Raw genomic sequence first — 6,578 nt, forward strand, 5'->3', positions numbered from 1 at the left:
CATCATGATTAAAGACAATTTAAAGTGCAAAAATATTTGCTGAATACATTATGCAGTTAATTTTTTGCTGTCATTCCTCAGCTAAATTGATGGACATTATTTGACAGGTTGCATAGGCAACCAAATATTGAAAAGAATATTTTCCAACATACTTAATTAGATAAAAGAAAAATTGTTTTATTAACATCTAGAATTATTATATTGTTAAGACTACCTCTCAATATAACCTCAAAACTATGGAATTGCATAATACTTTGCTTTCTAATACTTCCCCCCCACCTCCCACCCCTGAGTTAATTCTTGCAGTATGTATCACTTTGTGCAATACCACTTCCAATTAGACTTTTCCAGTTTCATGAAACTTAATAAATTTGAAATACATTGTATGTCCTTTCCTGTAGTTTGGTTTTGTTGTTGCTGTTATTGTCATCATTGTCATCTTTCTGAAGCGTTTTTTCCTATTATTCTCTTTGTCGCCTTCTATTGGCTCTGCATCAGTCTGGCTAGAGTCTCCTAGAACAACTGCAGCATGCACCGTCATCAATAGGAGCTGAGTTCCCTGTGTTTGTTGGGAGAGGAAGCCTTGACTCAAAGCACAGTGCAAAAATGAGCCTGTCCTTCCAGCAGTCTCAAACACACCCTCAAAAAGCTTAAAAAGTCCTGTGGAGTTTGACCATTTATAGGCATAAGTTCTACAATGTTATCTGAATGAGAATGAAGCAGCAAGTGCAGCTGAATTGGATTAAATCATGAACAGCCACACAAACAAAACAAATAAGAGGTTCCATAAAAAGAAATTCAAATTCATTCAGGGCAGAAAGAGAACAAATAAAAAAGTATTAGTCTTACTTCCACTGTGTGGACCGTTGAATGTGTGATGACAGACAGGTAGAAATTGCATAGCAGGCAATGATCAAAAATTATGAAAAAGTTAGATACATTATGAACCGATAATTTTCAATGACCAAAGCTGTCTGAATGAAAGAAGTGAGTACATATTATCAGTGATGCAACCAGACCAGCAGGTTTATACAGGAAAGAGCTGTTTGCCATGCGTAGCATTAAGAATGGCTTCTGGAATAGTAAGGTAGTTGAGCTCCAACCCTCTGAAAAGTTTTACTAAACCATTTGGCCGATGTGTACATCCATGGATATCCAGAGCAAATTGATCTATACACTAGAAGAAGCTGACCACAACTCTTGACATCCTTTTTAGAAGAGAAGGAGGTGTTAAGGAAGGTGCAATTTGGGACCATAAAGTCACGCTGCAAAAAATTCATGAACATGTGCTATTGAGGAAGTATATTACTACTACATGCACGCAATCCAAGTTGAAACTGCTGGGGGGGTTGTTTTGTTTGTTTGTTCGTTTTTTGGGGTTTTTTTGTGACAAAAGTTAAAACACAGGAAAATCAAAAAAGTTGGGGAATAACAGCCTAAAACAGATGTCTATGGTTTTGCCATGGATGTCTATTATCCCCTTACATACCAAGTGACAGGCTACTTAGAAAGCTGCTAGGCAAAATGAGGTACTATGAAATATCACATCTACAATGGCCAGAGTATGAGGAACTTACTCCTCACTTCTAGGCAAGATGTTAGCTTCCATGTAAGACAGGTTTTTGTTTGAAAGAGAATTGGAAGTAGTCACAACACATTTTAGATGAGACATCATGAGGATACACGCTACACATGCCAGGGACTGAGGCATGAGAAATGGACCAAGGGCATGCCAGGTGCGTGAGCTTTGTCTCAGAGAGAGAATGTATGTGGGAAAGGATAGGGATGGAAGACACTTCACAGCCCCATAGAGTGTCAACTTGATCCTACTAAAAGGCTGGAAAGGAATTTGGGTCTAGGTTGTGTTTGTTGGTGTTGGGTTTTAATTTTGGGGGTTTTTTTGTGTTTTTTTGTTTGTTTGGTTTGGTTTGGTTTGGTTTTTTTTAATGTTAAGATTTAATGCAAGGAACTATACAATCATCGTAAATTAATATCCCTTGTTTGCTAAGTGGTGTTTTGGTAAGACACTCACCAAGAAGGTCTCACCCAAACCCAGAAGCTTACTTTATTAAGTAAAGCATTCCTGATTTTCAAGGGAGCACTACAGAACAGTCCCAAGTGACCTCTAGGGGATCATATTGCAACCTATTGCAGGAGGCATACAGCTGAAAAAAAAATGTGGTTTTCTTTTCCATGGAGATAAATCTACAAAATGAAGAGAAAAAATGGTAGACAAGAAGCAGAAACAATTGAGAGAATGTTAAGCAAAAGATGTTGCTGTAGCATGGGAGACAAAGGCTTTTATATACAGGAAAACACATTCAGCTTCAGCTACCAAATAGCTGCATGAAGGAGCAACACAGAAGAGCAGTCCAATTTATAAAGGAAGATCCACTGAATTTATTAACCACAGGCTAAGCTTAACAATAAAATGGAACAGAGAAGAGGAACACAGTGGCAGGGAGAGACAGAGTGAGTAAGAATACACCTGAACAGACCAGAGTGACAAGGGCAGGACAAAGGCAGTTTGGATTAAAGTCATTAACTGGCCATATAAAGCTAAAACAGGAGAAATAAAATCAGAAAAAAACCCCAGAAAGTATACACAAAAGATCTGAGAAAAAGCTGCCAGGAAAAAAAAAAAGAAAACAACAAAAAAAAAGTAAGTTTCTCTCAGCAAAAATGCAAAGAAGTCAAAAACATAGTTTCCAGAAAAACATTTTCTTATTATTGTTTTGAGCTTTATTTCATTTGGTCCTCAGCTTTCAACACCTTGGCAATGGAAATATCCACCAGGGCTTCAGGTAAAGTTCCACCTGAACTTTGGCTTCATTGCAAGAATGAGGTTCAAAGGAACTACAGAATGGTAAATCTCAGTCCCTGGGAAGGTGGTGGAAACCATTTCCAGGCATGTGAAGGACAAGAAAGACATCAAAGACAGGGCAGCATGGATTTAATAAGGGTTAGCCATGCCTGACCAACCTGATAACGCTCTATTATGAAATGACTGGCCTGATAGGTGAGGGGAGAGCAATTGATATTGTCTACCTGCTCATCAGTAATGTTTTCAACACTACCTCCTAAAGCCTTCTCTTAGAAAACCTGATGAGGTACGGGCTAGGTGAGCAGGCTCATCTAGCCAGACTCTTTCTACTAGTATCTAGTGATAGGACAAGATGCAAGGGTCACAAGAAAAAAAAAAACAACAACAAAAAAAAAAACACAAGAGGTTTTGCCTGACTGTAAGGCAATACCTTTTTACCATTAACATGACCAAGCACTGGCACAGCTTGCCCAGAGAGGCTGAGGAATCTTCGTCCTTGAAAACACTCAAAAACTGTCTGGACTTGGTCTTGGACAATCAGGCTCCAAGTGGCACTGCTTGAGCATAAGGCTTAGACAGGACTCCAGAGATCCTTTCTAGTCTCCACCATTCTCTGATTCACCCAAAGGTTCAAAGAAAGTGTTTTAGACCTGATGAACTTTCCGATAAGTTTCCAATAAGCCATTTCACTGGCTAAACATCTTCCTAGACTTAATAGCAAGCAAGAATAAGTTAGCAGTAAGGGTCCAACCTCCTTGGGAGGTTGTATGCTTCAAAGTTGTATTCCCAAAATATTATCACTTGCTAGCACAAAACAAACAAACAAACAAAAAAAACACCCCAAAACAAAAAAAAAACCCAAAAAAACAAAACCATAAAACCTTTGAAAGAATGAAAAAGCAGCAAAAAATAAAGCTTGTTAGAGAGAAAATGTGACAATTTGCATGAAAGTTGAAGAGACAGGAACAGAATTCAGAGAAGCCTTTGGAGATGGTCATATAAAACAGCTCCATAGTCTGAATGCTACCTGCAGTTGCAGCATCTCTGAATATACTTTAGTAAGGAAACATGTTTTGGAAACATAAAGACACTTCCCTCTTACTAGGAAAGTGACAAGGTACATTAAACAAACTGGGCTGTAGACAGGTGTGACAAAATGGAGGATCATCAAATGTGGCAAACCGAATATATGATAGCTGGCAGCCCTGAAAATGCCTGTTGCCTTTTTGAGACAGAAGAGAAGGAGGTAGAGAAAACGCAAACCAGTTTCATTACTTAACATTTGTTCTTCAGGGTTAGCTGGTAAAGAGGACAGTGAAATATCTATTAGTGTTAATCAGAACTTTTAAGTGTTTTTGTCACGACATCTGTTATTAATAATGAATTACTATAATCAAATTGTGTATTAACATTTATTATTCTAATAAGGAAAATAATTGTTTGAAAGTTTACAAATAGGTCCATCAATAAACTATATGACTGTTTTACTGAACAATTTAGGAGCATGTATGAAATGGCTCGCCAAGTGGCTGCAGCTCTATTGGAAAAAAAAAAATAGTCTTTTGTATGATGAAATGAATGTTTCTGGTTTGGGCCATTGGGCTTATATTTAGGAGATGTCTCACAGACTTATTTCTTTTTCGTCATTAATACATACTTAAACCACTTGTTTTCTTTTCTTTGTACTGATACTGTTTTTGCTAGTTTGTTGCTGTCAAATCTCTGGGGTCCATTTCATGAGATTTTCTCATCCAAAATTCAGGATACAAAATTACATCGTTCAAACCACAGCCATTTAAACAAAAGGTAATGTTTGGGCTTTTTATTTTTTTCAAAATAAGCAGAGAATGTAGCCAAAATTTCATTTTTAGAAACAGACCAAACACAGAAATTACAATATTAACAGAAGTACATTAGATATATACTTTCTTCAGTATATTACTAATAAAAGTTTGGGCTCTTGTAAGCAGTGCTTCCACAGTGTCAAGGATTTCTCTCTTTCCCTGTCTGCCCTCCCCACTCCCCCAGTGAGTAGGCTGGGTTTCAGCTAGAGCTTGGTAGAGGGACGTAGCTGAGGCAGCTGACCCAAACTGGCCACATGAATAAAATGAATGCTTAGGTAGAGGAAGAAGGGGTCACATTCATGGTTATGGCAATTTTCTTCCCAAGTAACCACTACACATGCTGACATCCTGCTTTCCAGGAAGTAGCTAAACATCTTCCTGCAATGGGAAGTAGCAACCAAATTCCTCTTTCTGCTTTCTTGTATGTGCAGCTTTTACTTTAGCTGATAAACTGTTTCTATGTCAATCCCTGAGTCCCCTTGCCTTACATTTTCTACCTGTTCCACAGGAGACAGGGGTGAGTGAGTGATTGTGTGAGTGCTTGGCTGCTGGCCAGGTCAACCCATCACAGAGGCTTTCATGCTCTTGCCACTTGTTTACTTGTCATCACATGCTCTTTCTGTCTCCTGCATTTACTAATCCTTGTTCACTGATACTGAGGTAGGTGATACAGATATATAAGGTAGTTAGGAGTCTTTAACACTCATATTCTAAACCAGCTGTGAGAATTCAATGCCATGAAGCTGATGGCACAAAGTTAGCACAGGTGGTGATGCTCTCTGATGAGATCTCTTCTCAATCTGGTCACAGTGATCAGGCTTGAAAGATGGAACTAGTAGGCTGGTTCTCTTGTCCATCTTCCTTCTGTATGCATGATTGCTATTTTGCTGCCATCCTCTGCTCCCACTACTGCTTATCTCCATTTTAGTTTTGCTGGTCATCCTTCTTTGTATCCAGCAGGAAGTTCTGTCTGTAAGCAGTCCCTTGTCCCTTACCTGCTGCGCTGCCTACCAGCCTTCTGTTACTTGAACATGACTGCACCCACCTTTGTTTACCCCTAGGATGGTAGCCTTGCTCATACATTATATGTAACATTATGATAAATTGTGTCTGGTAGTTTGATGACTATGTAACAAAATAATTACATACTGGTTTTAGATGCATAGTTTGTGGAAGCTTCATGAACTAAAGCTTCAAGGCAAATTAATGTTATTATATACATCCTAATTAGATGGTTTTAGTTTATAGATATCACAGCCCTCTGCTTTGGCTGCAGTGGTTTCAATGAAATTTGTGAATGGGGGAGATCTCAAATATACATTGGTTTCTTCAGTTTTATGAAATAGCCTTCTGGGCAGAGTACATAGACCCAAAGTATTCTCTCTAAATTAGAAAGTTTTCAGTGAGATCAGATACATTATTAAACACTCTATGAGAATTCACTTGGTAGCTGGACATTGTTCACTGAAACTGCAGGAAGCCGATTTTTGTATATTACTCAATTCACACAACTACTTGCTTGATTTCCTATCATTTTTGGATTGCTCGTTTGGGGTTTTTTCCCCCCTTTTTTAGCTACTGCTGCAAATGAATACAGGTTTTTCTTGAGATTCCTACAGTGATATTTTGATCTCTTATCAGAAAACTCAAATGTAATTTAACATCCAGCATTGTGCCTTTGCAGTCCACATCATATTGCATATGGTTAACAGTTTCATTGGTTAACAGGGTGACTGATCACACAGCTTTTCCTTCTGAATTCTGCTCTAGATTTTTGTCATGGTTTAACCCCGGCCAGCAACCAAGCACCTCATAGCCACTTGCTCACTCCTCCTCTTCCAGAGGGATGGGCAGGAGGACTGGAAATGAATGTAAAATTCAAGAGTTGAGATAAGAACAATTTAATAAGT

Source organism: Falco peregrinus, chromosome Z, assembly GCF_023634155.1.
Source record: "Falco peregrinus isolate bFalPer1 chromosome Z, bFalPer1.pri, whole genome shotgun sequence".
NCBI lineage: Eukaryota > Metazoa > Chordata > Aves > Falconiformes > Falconidae > Falco > Falco peregrinus.